Consider the following 24,164-nt stretch of genomic DNA (forward strand, 5'->3'; position numbering starts at 1 on the left):
CCACATTATATGATAATTATGCTCAGATTAGTTTTTCATACCCTTTGGACAGAGACATGCTAATTTGGATTCTCAGACATTAAAATCTTATAAAGTTCACTAGTGATTTTAAGTCCCATTTCCTAATTCCAGCTCACTGATGGAGAGAAAAAGATGGCTATTGGCTTCCTATCAAGAGCTGATCCCTCAAGTGAGTTTAATCAGAAGCTCCTTGGAGGGGTGAGGATGTCGTGTCTCACACCGGATTGAACACCTTATTTTAAAATGTCTGTAACCTACTTACTGTCTGGCCACCTGCTCAACAGGCTTCACCGTCACAGCCCCACGTACAACATAAGCAGCAAGGACAGGAGAGCAATCAGCCGCCGCCTCCGTGAATCATTTTTTTTCCAAACTCATCACCATCAGAAACTGAACAGGACTGTCAAAAGTACCCCTGAATAACCTGCACAACTAGCGAAACATCAGCCACTGCTCTTTGTCCAGAGAAGCTGTAAACATCTCAGCCCCTAGAGGCAATACCAGCTTCTCCTATCGCCAGCTGCTCAGCCTCTCTGGACTCCACTTCCTCATCTGTAAAATGGGACTGTGATAGGATTAAGGAAATAAAGGCTCCGGAAGCACACCACACAGAAGGCCCACAGAGCCTTCAATAAACGTTAGGTATCTTCTATGAATATACAAATAGGAAAAAAAATGTGTATTGAATCATTCTAGACTGGTAAAGTATATATATGTATATATATGTGCATATATATGTACACATACATACATATACATACATACATATGTATATATACACGTATATATGTGTATATATGTATATATAAAGTATATATGTATACATAGACATATATATGTATACATGTATATATATACATATGTATACATACATATACACATATATATAAGTACATATACACATATATAAGTATATATACACACATATATATAATATGTATGAATATATTATGTAATACTATATATTATAAATGTATGGAATATGCTTCTTTTTTTTAAGTTTATTTATGTTTATTTTCAGTTAGAGAGAGAGGGTAAGGGGCAGACAGGAAGAGAGAATTCCAAGCAGGCTCCACACTGTCAGAGCAGAGCCCCATGTGGGGCTCAAACCCACGAACCGTGAGATCATGACCTTAGCCAAAATCAAGAGTCAGATACTCAACCCACTAATCCACCCAGGTGCTCCTCTGAACAGATTTTTTAAAGACACTTGAGGAAAACAAAGAAGTTAGGAATGCAGGAAGGGAGTGGAGAGGGCACGGAGGATGCTGTCAGGGGCGTCCCAACACAGATGCCCAGGACTAAGAAGCTGGAAGGAACAGATCACAGATGGTAGAATCTTCAGGATTTGTTTCGTGATCAGGAAAAAGGAAGGAGGGAAAGGAACCTAGGATACACCGGCCCCCCACATCATGTCTGGGGAAAGGTAGATGTGATACTGTGATTTGTAATAAGGAAAACATACTGGTCTTCTTCCCTTTTCTGCCTCAGAGCTCCTAAAATTCTTAGAATTTCCTAAGTGCTGAGAGAAATAAAGGTGTCTTTTGTTATGCTAATGAGGCAATTTGGGGGAAACGCCTGAGGCTGGAAGCTGGTTGCCAAGGGAACCACTCTGGTGAGAGGGTTGGAACTTTCAGCCCCACCCTCTGACCTTCCAGGAGAGGAAGGGGCGGGGCTGGGTGTTGAATCAATACCCAATGGTCAATGATTTCACCAATCTTGCCTATGTAATGAAGCCTCCATAAAAACCCTAAAAGGATGGGGTTCAGGAAGCTTCTGGGTTGGTGAACAAGTGGAGATTTGGGGAGAGCGGCACACCCATCCCCATACCTTGCCCTATGCGTCTCCTCCATCTGGCTGTTCCTGAGTTCTATCCTTTTATCGTAAACTGGTAATCCGTTAAGTAAAATGCTTCTCTGCATTCCGTGAGCCACTCTGGTAAGTTAATCAAACCCAAGGAGGGAGGGCGTGGGACCTCTGATCTACAGCCAGTCAGAAGCACAGGTGACACCCTGAACTCTCGATTGTGTCTGAAGGAGTCAGGAGGCAGTCTTGTGGGACTGAGCCCTTAACCTGTGGGGTCTGATGCTGTGTCCAGGTAGACAGTGTCTGAATGGAGTTGAATTTTAGGACACTCAGCTGGTGTCGAAGAATTGCTTGGTGGTGTGGACAAAAACGCAATCAGAACCAAGAATCGGGGCAGGTAAGGAATGTGGTTCTAGACTTGAAGGCTTTGAGACACCTGCAGAAGATCCATGTAGAGAGAAGTCCCACGGGCAAGTGGATCTTCAGCTGGGAACCAGGAGCAAGACAGAGCTACAGGCACAGGTGTGGAAGCCATCAGCATCACAAGTGGTACATCATAGGCGATACCCTGTGTTAGAGATGAGATTTTCCAAGTCTGTTCAGGGAGAGAAGGCAGCTAAGAACAGAGCCAAGGTGGGGGTTTCCACCTGGGCATCCAGGTGAAAGCAGGTCGAGAAGAGCCCACCAAGAGACAGAGAAGAAACAGTGAAGGAAGAGGCCCTAAGGTTGCAGAACAGAAAGTGGAGACAGTGGTCAGCGGACTCACAGATCTCAGGTGTCGGGCAAGGTGAGAAAGGTGGGGACCTCAGCCTGAGCCATTTCTCAAGAACAAACCCAGGAATCATCCTTAGTTCCTCCTTATCCTTCACACCCCACATTGTCACACTGAATCCATCATTGGTTTTATTTCCAAAATGTGACTCAAAGTCATCTATTTCTCCTATTATCCTGATCCTGGACACCCTGGACTTAGCTCCCTAGAAGATACTCTATAGCCAATATCAAATGGGAAATTGATTTGAATTCTGTGAATAGATTTCTGACCATGGGAATTGTTTTCATGTCATTGAACCTAAGGAGAAATTATGATTGTTTCCTAAATGCTGAAAAGATACATTCAATGAATGCCATTCTTTTTTTTTTTTAATTTTTTTTTTCAACATTTATTTATTTTTTGGGACAGAGAGAGACAGAGCATGAACGGGGGAGGGGCAGAGAGAGAGGGAGACACAGAATCGGAAGCAGGCTCCAGGCTCTGAGCCATCAGCCCAGAGCCTGACGCGGGGCTTGAACTCACGGACCGCGAGATCGTGACCTGGCTGAAGTCGGACGCTTAACCGACTGCGCCACCCAGGCGCCCCAGAATGCCATTCTTAATAAACAACTGAAACAAGGGGATATCCATCTACTTCCAAAGTGATTTTTTTTAAATCTCAACCCAAAGCCAACCCAAGTATCAACATAGTGCGGATGCACTGAGAACATTCCCACTAGAATCATGAAGAATATACCATCACTGCTGTCACATAGCATTGTCTTGGCAGTACTAGCCAATGCAATTAGTTAAGAGAAAGAAATCTGAAGCATAAAAGTTAGAAAGGAAGATGTATACTATCACTATTTGTAGATGGCATAATTGGAAATTTCAAGGGAATTCATTGAAAACTATAAGAATTCAATAAGCACCTACCAGCTATGCGAGAACGAGGTCATCTTAGACCATCCAGCCTCAGTGGAACACCAGATAACTACAACCACTTGAGTGACCCACAGAAGAACCACACAGGGGAGGCCAGCCCAGTTGCTAATCCACAGAATCATGAGCAAATAAAAGGCTGTTGTTCTAAGCCACCACGTTTGGGGGTGGTTCATTATAACTGATTCGCTGAGGAAGCCTGATATGATGGTCTGTTAACTATGCTTCTAGGCAACATTGCTTACAATAAGAATGATCCCTGGTGGGTAAACTGCATCTGGACTGGAAAGAACTATAAATGAACTACAGATTCCCAAGAGAAAGCCAGACCTTTAGACTTTTCACAGTGGGTCTCACCAAAATTCCTATGCTGAAACTCCATGCCCAGTGTGACAGTATTTGGAGGTGGAGACTTTTCGAGGCTCCACCCTCATGAATAGGATTATGTAAGAAGAGACACCAAGCTCTCCCAGGCTCCCTCTCCCTCCCCCTCCTTCCCCTCCCCTTCCTTTTCTCCTTCTCCCTCCTCCTCTCCCTCCTATCCCCCTCCCGCTCTGGTTCTCTGTCCCTTTCTCTCCACCACTTGAGGACACAGCATGAAGGCAGTCATCTATAAACCAGGAAGAGGGGCCTCACCAGGCACCAGATCTGCCGGTGCCTTGATCCTGGCCTTCCAGCCTCTAGAATATGGGAAATAAACGTGTGTTGTTTAAGCCACCCCATCTATGACTATTCCATTAGAGCAGCAGGAACTGACTACAATAAGCAGTGAACCTTGTATCTCAGTACTTCAGTTACAGGGCACCAAAGGTGGATTGTGACTCAGAGAGAAGAGGAACGAACATCACCTAAAGATGGGTACATGAGGGATAGTTGCTGGGTGACTGTGGTTCTGTTCCTCTTTGAGACTTAAGTGTAGGGAAAGGAAGTGCGTATGGATGCCAAGATGACAAAGGGGCGGAACGTGCTGGATATTCTCAACTTGAAACCACCAGTCTGGTCCAAGGCTGGGAAACCAGTTTCCTGCATGGCTCAGGGTTAATGGTGGCCAAGAGAGGTTCGAAAGGACGGAAGTGAAGCAGACGCCATTTCCCTTGAAAGGTGTCGTTGGTGAAACACTTGCCGGTTTCGGGCACCATCAGCCAAAGGCCAGCCCGTTGCAGAGTGCTGGGCTACAGTGCCCGCACAGCCTGGCTCTCTCAGACCTCCTCCTTCACGCACCCAGCTCCAAGCACTTTCCCGCAGGCTCTGATCCCCCGGCTGCACCAGCGTTTCTGCCTGTCGCCATTAGAGGCTTTCAACACCTCTGGTCCAGGCCTTTATCTTCCCACACATTTGAGGAAGTTCTAATTCCTCTAATAAACTCCTCGTTCCCATAAAATATAATCAGATAACAAAGAGGCAAAAGATGCGAGCAAACAGCTCACAGAAAAGGTACTGCCAAGTGCTTCTTCCACACAGGACACGATGCTCAACCTTACAGCAAAGCAAATGAACGTTGCCCTGAGATACATTTTTCCTCCATCCAACTGGCCAAACTCCACAGCTTTGGCAGCACAGGCTGTTGACAAGGCTGCGGGGAAGACAATTTTCTGCACTGGGGGTGGAACCGTACGTGAAGGAGCGCCGTGTCTCCGTTAGCGATAGCCACCAAAGTTGTAACAGCACATCCTTTGCCAGTTCCCATCTGATTGTTCCCTTCTGAGGATATTCGTGCCAGCAAGTGTGTGTGAAAAGGTGTCCGTGCACCGGTGCTGACTGTAGTATTGTTTGAAATGGCACAAGACAAGAAGCCATCTAGAGTCGGTCAAGAGCGAAACAGATGACGGTATGTTCGTACAGTGGATGCTACGCAGCTACAGTAAAAGATGCAGATGACAAAGCTCTCTATTTACACGGAATGATATCTAAGGTCTAAACAAATTTTTTTTAATGTTTATTTTTGAGAGCGAGAGACAGAGATAGAGCGCAAGTGGGGGAGGGGCAGAGAGAGAGGGAGACACAGAATGCGAAGCAGGCTCCAGGCTCTGAGCTGTCGGCACAGAGCCCCATGTGGGGCTTGAACTCACAAACCCCGTGAGATCACGACCTGAGCCAAAGTCAGATGTTTAACTGACTGAGCCACTCAGGTGACCCAATATCTAAGATACTGTTAGGTGAGGGGTAAGATCCAGAACTATACGTAGAATGAGCTATCCTGAACAGCAAAGGAAGAAAAGCAAAATTTATGTTTCGTATTTATGTATACCCAATCTCTAAAAGGGTCCATAAGAAACCAAAGGCAGAGGGGCAACTGAGGCAGAAACAGAGGAGTTGGGGGTAAGGATGGAAGGAAATTTCTCTATGTACCTTTTTGTAAATCAGGTGAGCATATTTTTGCTCTAAAATTTAACATGCCTAGAGACGCCTGAGTGGCTCAGTCAGGTAAGCATCCAGCTACGGCTCAGGTCATGATCGCAGGGTTCGTGGGTTTGAGCCCTGTGCTGGGCTCTCTGCTGACAGTGCAGACCCTGCGTCGGATCCTGTCTCCCGCTCTCTCTGCTGCCCTCTCTCTCTCTCTCTCAAAAATAAAGTTACAAAAAATTTTTTTTAAATTTAACATGCCTAAAAATTTGTTCATTTAAGAAAAATAAGAATGAATTGCAATCCTATTGACATTAGTTTAAAAATGTGATTGCACCTAAATTCATTCTTTTTTTAAAAATTTTTTTACCTTTATTTATTTTTGAGAGAGCACAAGTGGGGGAGGGGCAGAGAGAGAGAAGGAGACACAGAATCTGAAGCAGCACAGAGCCCGACTCGGGGCTCAAACTCACAAACTGTGAGATCATGACCCGAGCTGAAGTCGGTCGCTTAACCGACTGAGCCACCCAGGCGCCACGAAATTCATTCTTTTTACTTAAAACTCATCTAACATAGAATCCCATTGATTCGGCTCACTTTTCTCCCTCAATCTTTACTTTTAACCATCTTCAAACCTTCAGAAAATTGAAATAATAGTATCATGATCAGCCACATATCCTTCGCTTAGGTTCACCACTTGTTAATGTTTCACATTTGCTTCATCACTCTCTCTGTGTTTGTACACATGTGCACCCAAGCACCCACACATTTTTAGGGAGGCTAGAGTATCCAATATGAGTTGCAGACATCCACGACCCTTTACTCCTAAGGACTTCAGCCTGTGAATCCTAAGAACAAAGGACAGTTGAGTATCTGACTTTTGATTTCGGCTCCGGTCACGATCCCAGGCTCATAGGATCAAGCCCTGCTTCAGGCCTCACGCTGGCTCTGGCTGTGGAGCCTCCTTGGGATTCTCTCTCTCCCTTTCTCTTTCTCTCTCTCTCTCTCTCTCCCTCTCTAAACTCAGTGGTTTAGCATCCACCAGTAAGTTTTCTATGAATCAATTACGACAAAAACTTGTTGCAAAAGAGTGATTTCCTAGTTTTACCATTTCTTCTACATTTATTCATTGTCATTCATTTTAGGGGCATGAGGATCAGTATTAGTACGACTCAAACTATTTTTCATCCAATGTGTTACAACCCCCAGATCTGCCCAGGGGGGATGTCTCCAAAGCTAGTTCCTGTGTCCTTTTGCCATGTTCCCATCAATCCTGGGGCATGTCCTTGCATTTGGGAACAAGGCATTCCAGGTTTTGTTTGTACCTTTTCTGCTCCAGAACTGGAATCCACTATTTTCCAAGTAGCCTTGTTTCCTTTAGGTAGGGAATGGTATTTAGAGACCACAATCTGGGTGCTAGGGTTTTCACTGCTTCCCGGCCCCTCTTACTTACTCTGGTGAAGAACTGGTCTTTGCTGTTTTACCTCTCTACCCCTTCTCTACCCCACCCTCATTTTCTTTTCCCCTTTCTCTGGCATCAGTTCCTTGACGAAACGTCGGAAGCTCGAAAAACTAGCAGCTGCGAACATACATGGTACAATATTTGAAGGGAGACAACCTCTTCATTTTTTTCCCCAGTGTGTCCCCATCAAACTGAGTGGGTTACAGCTGAGCTATTTTAAGGACTACCTGTAAGATAAGCAGCCTCTGGCAGCCGTTTCCCATTCAGATCTTTTTCTGCATGGGGGTAAAGAAGTAGAGAAATTTCGCCTAATACAAATATGATTTGAATTTTAAAAGTCTATGTCTAATTACTACTTATGACTATAATAAAAATTGATTTTATACACTGTAATTTTGTGGTTTGAATATGTAATCAGAAATGTGAAGCTCGATGCCTTTGATTTTAATTTCCATAACCGATGCCTCTCAGTTCGCATATTTCAATGGTTTCTGGGCTGAAACACCTTTTTCCAATTAGCAATCAAGATGTGCACAGTAGTTCAAGACCTTCAGGGTTTGGACCACCCTGCATAATGCATTTTATTCTACATCATGATTATGCTTGGCCCTTTATTGAACTGGTCATTACCTTGACCACAGAAAGACATCCCCCAGGGAATTCATTCTTGAATTCTTAAGCGGCCTAAGATTTGCATCTCTCTGGCAAGTAAACAGGTCAAATTGAACCATCAATGAGCCAACATTTTCAGAAAACAAAAAAATGAATTACGGTTTGCCACAACTGGAGCGGTGCTCCAGTGTTTCCATAAAAGGTTCTTCACTCATGAAGAGTCCGGGGACACCACAGAAATCATGACACAGGACCAAGGACAAGCCATGCGGTCCCTCTCCTGTGAAAACTAAACTCTGGAGAGGTGTACTCGAGTGCCAGCAGTGACTGCGACAACGGTGACCGAGAGAGAAGGCAGTTAGAGGCTCCCGACAGCGGCCCAGGACAGGAGTCAGAATTGTTTGGATTCAGCGCCACGGTTCCAATCGCGGATTTGTCTGCATCTACCCCCACTGTTACAGATCAGACCTCACATGCTTCAGATCATCGGATGGCATCCCCACCATCAGGATGTCCCATGCATGAAGGGAAAATGAAAGGCTGTCCAGTGCAGAGCATGTGACCCATCTTGTGAGAACAAAATGAGCCCCGTGCCTGCTCACCAGGGCAGGATCACGTGTGTGAGTCCATGGGATGTCCTGTTACGGGCGCTGTGGCCGAGAATAAGGAGCACCTAGATTCTCATCTGATGCCACCACCTGATCGGACGCTGCCCCCCCCCACCCCGCCCACCGATCAGCCATTTGCACTGTTTACTGTGAGAGAGGACTCATCCATTCCGAGAGCAGATTCAGAGAATAAGTGGGTTTATCCTTCAGAACAGATGCTCTGGAATGCGATGGTATGGGAAGGGTGGAAATGGAAGGATGAGGATATTAGTCAGAAAGATAGCATAATATCATCAGAATTCACAATCAGAATAATGAGCAAGCCCGGAAGGAGATCCGGAAGTAGGAAGCCATTCATGCCGCCGAACATCCTTCGTGCTCCATCACTCATCCGGTTCGGAGGTAAAGAGAAAGAGTATTCACCAAGGGCAAGAATTCATTCCTGGATGGGGTACAAGTTGCCTTTTGACAGGCACGATTGGAACATCCACCCTTGTGGGCCAGAAGTCAGATAGGTCATCGGCTACTGCGATGGCGGTGAGGTCAAACAGGACTACCAGTTCACCACCCTGGACGCCCGGCCCGCTCTGGACCCTCTCTCGTGAGTGTGGGACAGAATGGAGGCTGCATGGTGGCGCTGGACCTCAGAGCCACCGCCTTGTTGGAGATGGGAAGATAGAAACAACTTTTGTTTCTGAGCAATACATTAAACTATTTTCCCCAAACTTGAATTGCTCTCATGACATAGTGGGAATGTCAAGTGGGTAATGACACCTTACACTTCACTTAGTGAGGGTACCGTGCACGGCGCTCTTTGGTTTTTTGCCTTGCAGTTCGTAGCAGATCGTTATAGGTTTTCGTCCCACTCGGCTTACGTGGGAAGCGATCCCTTGGTTTCTCCTGCAGCTGCAGTATTGCCTACGTATTTAATCTAGAAAAGTGAGCAACCTCTGAAAAAGAATTTTTCTTATAATGTGAAGAAATCTAAGAAATAATAAGAAAGAATTAGAAATGATTCCTCACTCTTTCTTATGAATACTTGAGATATAGACCTGAAAGCCCATGTGATGCTGAAGAGGTATTATCTGGCCAAATATTTGAACTAATACTATTCATTATAAATAAGTGGTTCTGCTTTTGAAAAAGTCACCAGCATTCCATTGTCCACACAATAGAGTAGCTCACCCTTAAGAATCCCTACTATTCTGGTATGTAACTGTGCTCCCAACAAGGTCTCGTTGCCTGTAGCATTTGCCAAGTTATCCCACCTCTAAGTCCCATTCCTTCTCCTGCCTGAAGCCCTCCCTCCAGTCAACCTAACCCGAACCTTGGCACAAGTCCAGCACAGGATGGTCCCTCTCAAAAGCACAATTTTATTTTGTTGAGTGTTAGAAGTCACAAGAAGATTATTCTTCCCAGATACAGAATGTTTGCATCAACTCACTGTCTCAATGCGGATTTTTTTAAGGCAGCTCTAAGTTTGACATTGAAATTCTTTCTACCAGTCATTCATGAACTGTCTTTTCTACTTAGAGCAGTATGTTACAAATGACTGTTGGGTCCGTTCCTTCCTTCCTTCCCTCCCTCCCTCCCTCCTTTTCTTTCTTTTCAAAGAGTGTGTGCATGAGCAGGGGGGAAGCAGAGAGAGGGAGACAGAGAATCCCAAGCAGGCTCCTCAATGTCAGCATGGAGACCAACGTGGGGCTCGATCCCATGAACCAGGAGATCATGACCTGGGCTAAAACCAAGAGTCGGATGCCCAACCGAGCCACCCAGCTTATCTCTTTGGAAATAAGCCCTCCTATTACACTGGTTGTGATCACTGTTTTAAAAAAAATTTTTTTTTAATGTTTAGTTTTGAGACAGAGAGAGACAGAGCACGAGTGGGGGAGGGGCAGAGAGAGAGGGAGACACAGAATCTGACACAGGCTTCAGGCTCTGAGCTGTCAGCACAGAGCCCAACGCGGGGCTCGAACCCACGAACCGTGAGATCATGCCTTGAGCCGAAGTCGGACGCTTAATCGACTAAGCCACCCAGGTGCCCCAGCTGTGATCACTGTTAAGAGTATAAAACACACGTACCTCCCCTCTACTCTAGAGATCCTCCTCCATCCCCCAAATGGAAACCATTTCTTGATTCCTTTTAGCTCCTCCTCACCTACCCGACGTAATGCATCCCAAGAGTCCTGTAGGAAAGTGCCAGGATACACTAGACAAGTAGATATAGGATATTTGAAAAATACAAAGTGATAAATCTATCAATTTCCTTATCTCTTCAACAACAACAAAAGACCCACAATCTTTTCAAAAGTCCATGGTACTAGACAAAAAATAACCATATACTGGGGCGCCTGGGTGGCACAGTCGGTTAAGCGTCCGACTTCAGCCAGGTCACGATCTCGCGGTCTGTGAGTTCGAGCCCCGCGTCGGGCTCTGGGCTGATAGCTCAGAGCCTGGAGCCTGTTTCCAATTCTGTGTCTCCCTCTCTCTCTGCCCTTCCCCCGTTCATGCTCTGTCTCTCTCTGTCCCAAAAATAAATAAACGTTGAAAAAAAAATAACCATATACTATGCTACCAAAAACAAAAACACCTAAATTAATTCCCCCAAATAACAGGGCTCATGCTCTTACCACTATGAAAAAAAAATAGCAAAATGATTAGTTAAACCAACAAAAATACCAGTAACCTGTAAACATACAGTCACTTCCCTGGTCCAACTGGAAATCAACAAAAGTCACCAGCTATAAAGAGAGGACAGTAAGAGCATTATATGTCAAAATTTGGGAACACAGCTATACTTCGAAAAAAATAGCTGTCCAGACTAAAAGCAAAGCCACAATATTTTATACCTCCTTCCATAAAGAGGTAGTGTTCATTTGCTCAGCTCCTAATACCTGGGCTGTCCTCTAACTTACTTTGGCTAATAGAATGTGTGGGAGGGACATTGTGTGATTCTTGAGCACAGCAATTTCAATATTTGTTCTCCTGGAAGGTAGTTTCAACACTGCCACTTAAGAAAGACAAGCCACTGGATGGGGCCACTGGAAAAGAACCGAGGGGCCAGCACTAACTGCCTGACACCTGCTGGCCATCAGCACACCTGACTCACCAGCTGAATACAGCCCCATAAATGATCTCAAGTGAAATCAGCGAAAGTACCAAGTAGTCAACCTAAAAAATTATAAGACATAATAAACTATTGAAAGTTTAAGCCGTAAGTTTTACAGTAATAGTTAAACAAGTGAGAACTCTGTTTCTATTATAAATTATGGAGATTCCAAGAATTACGGTGGACATCTGCTGCTTTGGCCAATAACCCAAGTTGGTCCAACCAGTGAATCCTGAAACTTTTCTGGACACTTCCTAGCATCTGGCTTCACCTTAGGGCAAGAGGGCTGCAGCAGGTGCAGCCCTCCCAAGTTCAGGAAAGCCTCACCTTTCCTCCTTGGCCCCAGGAGGGTCCCTGTGGCCTGGACACCTGCAGGCTAGCTCAGTCCTAGGCTCTGTGCACTCCTGGAGTTGAGGGTGGAGTTCTTAGCTCACAGCCCATCAAGTAGTTGACCTTAATAGTGAAATAGTCAGGCTAAATAAATAAATAAGAACAGTTATTTTACTAGCAAAAAAAAAAAAAATGGGTTTATTTGGGAATAACAGAATCTGTAAGAGATGCCATGTACATCTTTCCCTGATGGGACCTGTAATTGATCATTCTTTCCTGTTGAGGATTTTTCTGTGGGGCTCTATAATTGACAATTCTTCCTGTAATTGATGTTGTGGTAAGGCTCCCCCTCCCAGCCTCGCTGCTCCATTTTACTGAGTTTTAGGTCTATACATTTTCACCATGTATTATTATCTATATGATCTTACTACCTGGAAAACACTTTGTTGGTTTTCCAGGCAACAAGGAGGTCCCTTTCAACGCGTCCCTGACTTTTACCTCTCTGGGGGCTGGGACACGGGACTTACATGGTGGATGTCATCACTCCACTTCTGGTAAAACAATTCCTAGACAAATAACTGCTATCTCTAAAATGCAGATGTACTGGGAAAAATACTTTTGTCTTTTTCTTTTCTTTTTCCTTCCGAAAAGGATGTTTATGTAGCTACCAAGCAGCCAAATAATACTGCCTCTCTCTGGGTTTCCTCCCTGTCTCAGTCTCCTTACAGACGAGCCTGTGCCCCATATGGCTGAAGGCTCCTCAAAGAGCAAGAAGATGGTCCCCCTGTGTGCGGCAGGGCTGTGGGAGGGGGGCACCCACTCACCTGCCCAGCCTCTGCTTCCCCGACCACAGCAGAAGCCTGGAGAAGAAGAAAGACTGGCAGGAGCCATAATTCTGAGGGCAACTCAGAAACAAGAGTTTGGCCAGAGAAGGTTAGCCCCGATGTTAAAGAGAGACCTTTGGGGGCACCAGGGTGGCTCAGTCAGTTAAGCGTCCAACTTCGGCTCAGGTCACAATCTCTTGGTTTGTGGGTTCCAGTCCTGCATTGGGCTCTGTGCTGACAGCTCAGAGCCTGGAGCCGTTTAGGATTCTGTGTCTCCATTTTCTCTGCCCCTCCCCAGCTTGTTCTCCCTCTCGCTCTCTCAATAACAAATAAATTTTTTTTTAATTTTTTTTTCAACGTTTTTATTTATTTTTGGGACAGAGAGAGACAGAGCATGAACGGGGGAGGGGCAGAGAGAGAGGGAGACACAGAATCGGAAACAGGCTCCAGGCTCCGAGCCATCAGCCCAGAGCCTGACGCGGGGCTCGAACTCACGGACCGCGAGATCGTGACCTGGCTGAAGTCGGACGCTTAACCGACTGCGCCACCCAGGTGCCCCAATAACAAATAAATTTTTAAAAATTATTTAAACAAAGACAGACCTTTGGACATTTCTGTGTGTTAAGGTCTCTAGCCTCTCCTGCCCGTTCCTGCAGAGAACTGCAGATGCTGAGCCCAGGACAGAATCGGGGTGGCACCCACAGAGCCTGGCTCCCCAACTTGGTGAGCTGGGGTTCCCACTGGAGGGAGGGGGCATTGTGCAGAACCTCTGACCCCCACTTGGCGGAGGGAGGGCTGAACACGGAAAACTGAGCACCACCCACATTCTGGAGATTCTGTCCGCAGAGAGTTTGTTAACCCCCATTCATTTGAGAGGTCTGGATTAACCACTGGACATTTTGGATCTTATGACTTGGGAGAGTAACAGGTGCTACATAAAACTTAATGTGCTTTCTCCCCCCCACCCCCCCGCCCCAACGTTTGTTTGTTTGTTTGGAGAACAAGCGGGGGAGGGGCAGAGAGACAGGGAGAGAGAGAGAATCCCAAGCAGGTTTCAGGCTTCAGTGCAGAGCCCGAGGCAGGGCTCAAACCCACGAACCTTGAGATCATGACCTGAGCCGAAATCAAAAGTCAGACACTTAACCGCCTGAGCCACCCAGGTGCCCCCCAACGTGCTGTCTACTGTGCCAATGCCTCTGTTACAAAATTAATCCCAAAAATGGCTGGTAAAGAGAAGTGCTGAGCGTGCCTTCCAGGTAAGTGACACCAGCGCTTTATGTCACTGTGCAACTTGGGGGGTGTCTGCTTGTTCCCAGTCCCCTCAGTCCACATCCCACCACTTCCAGCACCTGGCCAAGGGTCCCGGCCCCTTCCCTCTTCCAGGCCTTGCCAGAGTCCTAGACCACACACCTACGTGCCCTGGGCAGAGTCCAGGGAACTGCTAGGCACCGCCCCTGCCCAATACCATGTGACCCCTGGGGGAAAGAGTCCTTACCACAGAGGAAACTAACTCCCAGTGGGGTCTCTGGCCTGGCATGCACTGAGCTCTCCTGTCCAGTAGCCAGAAAGCAGGAGAGCCAAGGATCTGAGACCTTTTGTCCCTCATTCAGCACTTGCTTCCCTGTCCTCAGTGGGTGGGAGGCGAAGGGAAGATGAGAGGGGGCCTCCAGGCAGAAGTGGACAGTGAGAAAGACTGTGGTGACTCCTCAGGCCCCACCCCTTTGGCCGTGTAACCTACCGCTTCCCTTTTCGGGGACCTGAAGACTAGGGCAGGCAGGAGACCCACACCAGACGTCACCTTTCTTGAGCACCTGGGCGTGGTGGATAAATAGGTAGCTTTCCAAACTGATACTCTTTTATTTTTATTATTTTTTATTTTTAGAGAGTGTGGGAGCAGGGCAGAGGGGCAGTGGAGGAGAGAGAGAGGGAGAGAGGGAGAGAGGGAGAGAGGGAGAGAGGGAGGCAGGGAGGGAGGGAGGGAGGGAGGGAGGTAGAGGGGGAGGGGGGGAGAGAGAGAGAGAGAGAGAGAGAGAGAGAGAGAGAGAGAGAGAGAGAGAATCTTAAGCAGGCTCCACACTCAGCACAGAACCCCACACGGGGCTCGAACCCATGATCCTGGGATCATGCCCTGAGCCGAAATCAAGAGTTGGATGCTCAACTGACTGAGTCGCCCAGGAGCCCTCTCTGATTTTTAAATAAAAAATACGAAATTTCTGTAGAAACAGAAATAAGTTCATGTCTATTTCCAAACCACACAACTTCTTTGGAGGCTTATTATACCAATTAAAATGTGGATCATAAATAACTCATTTGTTTCCAGCGAAAGGGGCCCCATCTGGCATGATCCCAGATGAGTGCAGGCACCGTCCAGCTGGCCTCAGGGGGCTCTGCACCGACAGCTGCATAATGGGAGGCTGCCCCTGCATCAGGCGGATTCCCTCCACGACAGAAGCAATTTACATGTTGCCAGTAATGTGAAGAATTAAGTTCGCTGGCAGCACATTTCTGATGTGTTTCAGTAATATCTTCCCATTGCTTTTGGACTGGTACCTGGGAAGCTTCCTGGGCTATCTCCAACCCCTAATCAAGTTCTTATCATGGGATGACTCTCCAATGTCTTCAAGATGTTCTGAGAACACCAGCCCAGCATTCCAGGCACACAGAGCACTGACCTCCCTGCATATTGGAAACCATAACAAAGGGTAAACACATCCTGGAGCCTCCACTATGGCAGACAGAAAGGGTTCCAGGTGATAGATGTGAACTATCGCTCCTGAAAGATTTTATCACATAACGTGTTCAAATGGTAGGATATCCAATGACCTCAGGCAAGGGCCAGAGAAAGCCCTCTGAAAGCTGGCTGTCCTGCTAGGCTGAGTTCCTGGAATAAGACCCGGAGCCTATCAGAAAAACACAGGATAAAGAAAAGTCTGCGCATATTTCCAGTGCTCTGGTTCAACTGAGAATATCCCGGTTTTTCTTTGTAATACTCCATTCACATTCATTTTGCTCAGAAACAGATAAAGGGACAGAAGAACTGGGTCCATCCAAGCATCTCTTGCCTTCAGGAAAGAGGAGAATGAAAAGAGAGAGGATCCACTTTCTTGGAAAGTCACTCTTTATAAGCAGTCTTACCGAACAAAATTCTTGAAATCACAGAACGTGTCTGACACATGCATACACACAAGAGCAGAATTTAACTCGCTTTACAGACATTATTGCCATCCACTACAGACGCCGTGCTTAATGGAAACCCACAAAGGTGAATATGACTCTCTGTCTTCTTACCGTCACCATGTCCCATTCTAGGACCTAACAACAAATAACTGGGAAACGATATTTTAAAATAGCATCAAAAATAATCTATAGTGACAGAAATCAGATCAAGATAACATAAAATACTTAGGAATGAAATTTGTGCTGGACACCTACATTGAAAACTGCAACATTCAAAGAAGATTGGAATACATGCAGAAATCCCTACCTCTAATGGATGGGGAGACCCAATATTTGTTAAGATGTCCATTCTGCCCAAATTGATTTACAGACTCATGCAATCCAAGTCAAAACCCCAACAGGGCCTTTATGTAGAAATTTATAAGCTGATTCAAAAATTTATGTGGATATTCAAAGGATCTAGAAGAGCCAAAATAATTTTGAAAAAGAACAAAGTTGGAGGATTTATGGAGGCATAAAGATAGATGTATAGATAAATGGAACATAACAGAAATCCAGACATAGACCCACATGATGTTGATAAAATTGGGTATCTGAAGCTCTATCCTTACCTCACATTGTCCATAAAAACTGACTTGAAACGCATCAGAGACCTGCATGTAAAAGCTGAAACTAGAAAGTTTCTAGAAGAAAATACAGGAAGAACCTTTGGGACCATGGAGTAGGCAAAGATTTCTGATACACAGAAATCTCTCTGCCTGGAAACGGGCAAGCTTTACAAATCATGCCTTGATTTAATTTATAAAATTGTCTAGACCAAACAAAGCGATGGGAAAAATGCTAATCATGCCATTTGAACTTAAAAGTGAGTAGTGTGTATAGCTGTTACATTGTGACTTGCACCACAAAATTGAGAAAATAGTCTTCCAACGTTCAGAACTTATAATCTGATTCAGCAAAGAAGTAGCTTATGTCATTGACAGACAAGCGATTTTTCCAACAAACGTTGTGTTTCCCTTTTGTCTTACTCCTCCTCAAAGTAAATGAAAGTAGCAACTACACCAGTTCCCTGCAACCACTGGTTGGCTAGAGATACAAGACTCTGGCAAAACTCAGTGAAAACAGTTTGTGATAATCAACTGAATACGTACAATTTACAATAAAGAATATCATACAGTTTATTACTATTTATCAGTTATGTAACAAACATCCTCTACATCAGTAAAGTTTATACTTTTAGTATGTTCAATTGTTTATGTTAAATAAACAGATGTTAAAGTAAAACATTTTTTCCCAGAGCCTGCTGTTAAATATTTACCAGTATACCACTGGACACAAGGCATATTTTAGGCGATGGAAGTGATCTATATATTGATTAGAGTGATGGTTTCATGGTAGATGCATTTGCCAAAACTCACCGAACCATGTATTTTAAATGTGTGCATTTTCAAACTGGTGCAGCCACTCTGGAAAACAGTATACAGTTTCCTCAAAAAGTTAAAGATGAAACTACCCTATGACCCAGCAATTGTACCTCTAGGTATTTACCCAAAGAATACAAAAACACTAATATGAAGGGATACATGTACCCCGATGTTTATACCAGCAGTGTCTACAATAGCGAAACTATGGAAACAGCTCAAGTGTTCACCGATAGATGAATGGATAAAGATGTGGTGTGTGTACAATGGCATATTATTCAGCCATAAAAGAGAATGAAATCTTGCCATTTGCAACGACATGGATGGAGCTAGACTGGATAACAGCAAGTGAAGTAAGTCACGGAAAGACAAATACCATATGATTTATTTCAGTCATAGGTGGAATTTTTTTTGAGAGAGAGAGCGTGCAACTAAGTGAGGGACAGAGAAAGAGGGAGGGAGAGAGAGGGAAGCGGGGCTCGTGCTCACCCAAAGCGGGGCTCCAGCTCACCCCAAGTGGGGCATGAGCTCACCCGATGTGGGACTCGAACTCATGAGCCATGAGATCATGACCTGAGCCAAAGTCAGATGCTTAATGACTGAGCCACCCAGGCACCCACTCATACGTGAAATTTGAGAAACAAAACAATCATGGGGAGGGTGGAAGCAAGAGAGAGGCAAACCAAGAAACGGACTCTTAACTATACAGAAGCGATGGTTCCAACCAGAGAGGAGGTGGGTGGGGGGATGGGTAAATTAGGTGATGGGGATTAAGGAGTGCACTTCTGTGATGAGCACCGGAGGGAAGTGTTGAATCACTGTATCGTACACCTGAAACTAATATCACACTCTGTTAAATAACTGCAACTTAAATAAAAACTAAAAAAAAAAAAAAAGTGTCCATTTTATTGTATGTAAATTGTACCTCAATAAATTTGATTCTTGAAAAGTAACACAAAATGAGGACTACTGACTGATAAACTCATGAACCTCAGCGAATTCCATAGTAGCTGGTCCTTGAGAAAACATTTCAGGGGTCATAACACACTTTATTTCTTAACTTGACGCCTAGAAGAGACAAAAGTCAAGGGGCGCCTAGGTGGCTCAGTCGGTTTAGCGTCTTACTGCAGCTCAGGTCACGATCTCCTGGTTTGTGAGTTCGAACCCAGTAGCTGGCTCTCTGCTATCAGCGCAGAGCCTGCTTCGGATCCTCTGTCCCCCTCTTTCTCCGCCCCTCCTCTGCTGGCACTCTCTTTCAAAAATAAACAAACATTTAGAAAAAAAAAAAAAAAAGAAGAGACAAGAGTCGGAAACTGCTCCTCCCACCACCTACTGGTCCCGAGGCCTACACGTTGCTGGGACCCTGGGTCGTTTGGTCCGGCCCAGCACACCTTCGCCTCATCCTCTGGAAATATCCAGGAACTCACTCGTCTATTAAAAGGATACCGGAATAAAAAATAAAAAATAAAATAACTCCTGAGAGGAATGCCTTTGCAGGAGTTGGGAGTAAAGGAAATGTGTGTGTTGCACTTTCCAAAGCCTCTTTTATCTGGGTCTTTATGAATCACCCACAGAGCGGCCCTCTGGTCCCAGCACATGGTGCAGGGGGTGAACAGGCACGAGCCCGTTCACCATGGAGGTGCCGTGGCCACCGCACGGACAGGAAAGCTGAGTCTGAAGGTCAAAGCCACAGATCTGGATGCTCTGTCTTCACGAAGTGAAACGTTCACAGTGTGTTTGTCAAGAGTCGGCTCACTGAAGCTTTCCTTTTTTCAGCCAGATATTTCACTGCCCCCAACCCTCTGTCCTACATGTTTGTACATATGTGACCTATATGTCATATACATGTGTATGTAAGCATACATATGATCCATATCATACGTGTAAGCACACGTATCAAGATAAATGCTTGTTGGGAAAGAAGACAAATTGGTTTGCCCACGGTCCCTGTGAATTAAAATCCTACACTTGTCCCCAGCAGCCCAAGCTGAGGGGCTTGAGGTTTAGTATCAGTTAATCAATCAGCAGGCATTTATAGAATACAGGCTACATGTTTATGATGCCTTCCTGGAAAGATGGGCATTTATGGCTTTGTGCTTCTTTAATTGACGCAGGTAATCCCAGCCTATTGTTTCCATCATATTTCTTTTCTAGACCCAGCAGAAGTACGGGCCTTGAAATTGTGGCTTTATTGCTATTAATACATACTGGCTAAGACTGGTTTATATATACATATATATACATTTTAATTATGGGCTGCTCTTTGGATTTTCACTGTGACACAATTCTATCACAAAGGAATCTTTATATTTTTAATTAATAGTAATGATTTAATATACAATTATGAATTTGGTGAATTTACAATAGCCAATTTTAGTAAATGCTCTGTTATGTAAGGAGTAAGGGATAGATTTATCCTGAATAAAGCATTTTAATGCAAGCCCGGGAAGAAGCAGATGGGTGGACTGCTGGGAGACAAGTCAGTCCGGAAGTGACCCTGCTCTGTGGCATCACACAGGAGAGTGGGAGAGCCCAACACAGAGCGTTGCTGCTCCTTATGGTTCAAAACCAGTCCTGCACAGTGTCCCATGTGTTCCCTGGGCCCGTAAACTCACACAGGCCCCGGACAAAGCCCAGGCTGTCCTATGGCCACCTGGATAGAGACGTGCACCCAGGAGTCCACCTAGAACTACGCGGAAAAACGCACCATCAGGGCATGGTGACAGGGCTTAGAGCTGTCTAGGTATCAGGCTGTGGCCATAGGGCTCGTTCAAAACAGCCACTGTTGGGGTGCCTGAGTGGCTCAGTCGGTGAAGTGTCGGACTTAGCTCGGTTCGTGATCTCGTGGTTCGTGAGTTTGAGCCCTTCATCCGGCTCTGTGCTGACAGCTTAGAGCCTGGAGCCTGCTTTGGATTCTGTGTCTCCCTCTCTCTGTCCCTCCCCCACTCGTGCTCTCTCTCTGTCTCTCTTTCTCTCTTACAAAAATAAACATTAAAAAAAAAAAAAAAAAACCCAGCAACTGTTTCATGTCCCTGGCACTGTCTCCTCACTCTGTCCCACTGGAAGCTTCCAGATGGTTCGTTTGTTTATTCACAACGCACAGTCTTACAAGACCAGGGTCATTTGCTCACCATGCCCGCCCCTTCTGCTGCATCCACATACCATTCTATTTCACCCAGAGGGCTGTTCCCCTAGCTGAGTGCTGGACCCAGCCCCTACTGGCTTGGAAGAGTCAACTGTTAAATTTCTGGAAAGTTTACGAGCTGGTTGTTAAACACGGTCATTATTAAAAATTAATACGCTCATATGAGCGTACAATTAAATTGTATTAAAATACAAAGGTAAGAAAGACCCCAAACATCATCCCTAGTTACCATGTTTCACGAAGTCCTTTCCTCTTGAGGCCACTTATGACTGTTGTCACAGCTACTAGACTTCTCTTCCCAATTCAGCTCCCCGTTCAGTGACCTCACATTGGCCACGATGGGTGTATTTACACCATGAAAAGTGCCAAAGGAGACAACTTGGGGTTTTATTTTGCTTGGTTTTTTGAAGAGCCTTTGTCACACATCCACCAGCCTGTTGGGCCTTAGGCGTATCTCTCATGGGACAGGCGCTGGCTGAGCAGCTGATAGGCTGGTGAACGGCAGAAGACACTCATAGCAGAGGGGACAGTCTGAAGAGACCCTCGGAGCAGCAAGAGGCAGCAAAGGGCAGGAGCCAGCCTGAGAGCTTTACAGAACCCGAGCACTACCTGGGGGGTCAAGGAAAATGAGAAGTGAAAGTTCCTCCCAGCCTCAGCTGCAGGGGAGGGCAGCCCCCTCCCCTCAAGGAATAACAAAGAGGAAGCTCTAGAGAGAACCATGACTGTCGCCAAGGAAAGGGTACCCGGACCCAACCCAGTATCCTCAGCAAAATCCCCCAAGCACTACTAATCTGTCTGTCTACACCTGCAGGAAGCAGACCGAGAAGGAATGAGGCTGAAGAAGGTGTGGGCAAGGGCACCATGGGGTTGCCCTCCGGCAGAAGCTCTTGCCAGATGGAGGGGGAGCTGGCTGAGCATCCTCCTTCTCTTGAGAAACACCCCAGTGTCTTCTGGGCCTCCGAGTGGGCTGGTGTGTGAGGCAACTCACTGTTGTGAGCACCACAGACCAAGTGGTTTCAATAACAGAAATTTACTTCTCACGATTCTGAAGTCTACAAATCTAAGATCAACGTGTCCACAGGATGCCTTCCTTCTGAGGTCTCTCTCTTTGGTTTGTAGATGGGTCTGTCCTAATTTCTCCTCCTAAGGACACCACTTTTGTTAGATTAGGGGCCACGTGATGACATCATTTAACCTTAATTATCTTTTTAAAAAAATTTTTTTAACGTTTATTTTTGAGACAGAGAGAAACAGAGCATGAACGGGGGTAGGGCCAGAGAGAGAGGGAGACACAGAATCCGAAGCAGGCTCCGGGCTCTGAGCTGTCAGCACAGAGCCCGACGCGGGGCTAGAACTCATGGAGCGCAAGATCATGACCTGAGCCGAAGTCGGGAGCTTAACCGACTGAGCCACCCAGGCGCCCCACCATAATTCTCTTTAAAGGCCCTATTTCCAAATACAGTCACATTCTGAGGTACTGGGAGTTAGGACTCAAACATATGAATTCTGGAGGATACAAATCAGCCAATAGCTAAGGGTGTCCGAGAAGACTCTGGAGGCATAGGTGGGATCCTGAGGGCTGACTGAGAGCAGCCAGCTCTGGGAGAGAGGGACTGAGGGACTCTGGGCTCCTCAGGGGAGGCACTATGTCCTATCTGCCTTTGTTTCTTGAATGCCCAGCACTATAACTAGCACTTGGTAGTTTTTCAATGAAATGTTTCTTGAATGAGTGAGTCAATAAGTGAGTGAGCTTGCTGACAGAGAAAGAAAAGGAATCTCCTTCTCAGTACGTTTTTGCACACAGGTGAGAGTCCTTCCGGTTTACTGAAGGGCAGGTAAGGGTTTTCTTCATTTCCTCTAAGGTTGGTTCATTCTGGATCAGAGAGGTGAGGACTAGGGCCTCCGACCATTCAGGCCCCACCATCTGCATCAAATCCCCAAGAAGTAGGACCCAGAACCCAGAGCTCTCCAAAGACCCAAGGGGGTATACACAGCCTGGGAGGAAATAATGTACTGGGGCAGAACCACAGAGGAAAGAATTCAATGTCAAGATGAAGGCACTTGATGACACATAATATGTCAACTAGTTTCCACACCCATGTATTGTCACCTATTATTCACTCATATATCACTATCTTGCTGTGGGATGGCAGTGCATTTCTACATTTTTGACATTTTGTGTCCCAAATAAAAGCCCCTGGGGCCCAGGAGGCTCTTAGATTGGTCCTGTGCCTTTTAGCTTTCCAGCTATGAAGAGCGTCCTAGATAGGGTGACACAGCCGAGGCCTCCAGCACAGAGATTTCCTGCTAAGAAGGAAGCTGCCATTCAGCAAGTGGTCACAAAAGCCTGAGGGGGACCCACTCCTGCAGGAAAGGGCTCTACAACAGGCTTTAGATGAGAAATGCTTTTCTAAACATTTCCTGTTGCCCACCCCCGCCCCCCGTCCCCACCAGGTATGGCCACAGCTGCTCTGTGGCTCAGGATACAGGAGCTGAGGGTTTTTTTTTTTTTTCCCTCCTAAGAGTGCTTTCAGAACTTGGCCCGTCATTCTGGGAAGGAGATGAAGTGGCAGGAGTGTTTCATTTAAAAAGCGAACGTTTTCCTTTGCCCAGGAAGAGCGCAGTGTGAGGAACACCCGCGGTGCGGCTTGGTTACAGCAATAACCCCGAATCCTGATTTCTGACATCAAGCCTAGCTTTAACAGTTCCCCCGAAAGGGGTCTGAAAAAATGCCATTCCATGTACCACATGCAATTGTATGTAAAATAGGCCTGCGCTGAGCAAAGAAGCATCAATATCTATTACTTAGAAACAGATGAGAAGGCAAATCGGCAGCTGCTAGGCAATGAGATGAAACCCCACTCTGTTGTGTTTCGTGCCTTTAGATTTTTTTTAATGGGCCCCACTTTCCTTCTGCCTCTGGCATCTTGTAATTGTCAGTGAGTCTGGTGGTACCGTCCCATGATATAACTAATCAACTGTAGGATCGTGGCTAATACACTGGTATAAAAGAACTTATTAAGACATAACCCTTAAATGTGTGAGTAACAATGTGCAATCCAACATGAGGCATAAACAGCTCTGGAGCCCAAGCTTGCCGTCAAGCTCGCTGTGGCTTTCTCCAAGCGAATCCGGGCATATGGTGCCATAATGGAGCATGAATTTACAGCAACAGAGATGTACGAGGGAGATTAAAGCATCATCTGTAAGGACATACTGCGTGGCAAAAAAACAACAATTATTGTATTTTCTGCTTTGTATTATGATGAGGAACTCAATCCCTTTCCGTAGAGTGTGGGCTCCCTCTGCTGCTGACAGGAGACACCAGGACTCCAGGCACACGGGGAATCCTTGGGGACTGCAGCAGAGCAGGTGGCCTGTCCTGGCAGGAGAAAGGAGGGGGCTGAACGTTGCGGAGGGACAGACTCCATTCAATGGGAGATCAGGACTATCGGTGCAGCTCCCGCAAGGAGGAGCAAGAAGAGGGCACAACAGAAAAACACAAAGGAGCCATCAGCTGTACTGACCACATCACCTGTGACCCTAGTGAAATGTGGCACAGAAGTGAAGACATGGTACCCAGCCAGGGTGGCCCCTCTATCCCGTTCTC

At 45.9% G+C, this 24,164-nt stretch overlaps 1 pseudogene; it reads left to right on the forward strand.

Annotated features, from left to right (window-relative positions):
* The first annotated feature begins 2,134 nt into the window (after positions 1–2,134).
* Positions 2,135–9,246, forward strand: LOC115502115 (annotated as a pseudogene).
* The last annotated feature ends 14,918 nt before the right edge of the window (positions 9,247–24,164 follow it).

Source organism: Lynx canadensis, chromosome E2 (genome assembly GCF_007474595.2).
Source record: "Lynx canadensis isolate LIC74 chromosome E2, mLynCan4.pri.v2, whole genome shotgun sequence".
NCBI lineage: Eukaryota > Metazoa > Chordata > Mammalia > Carnivora > Felidae > Lynx > Lynx canadensis.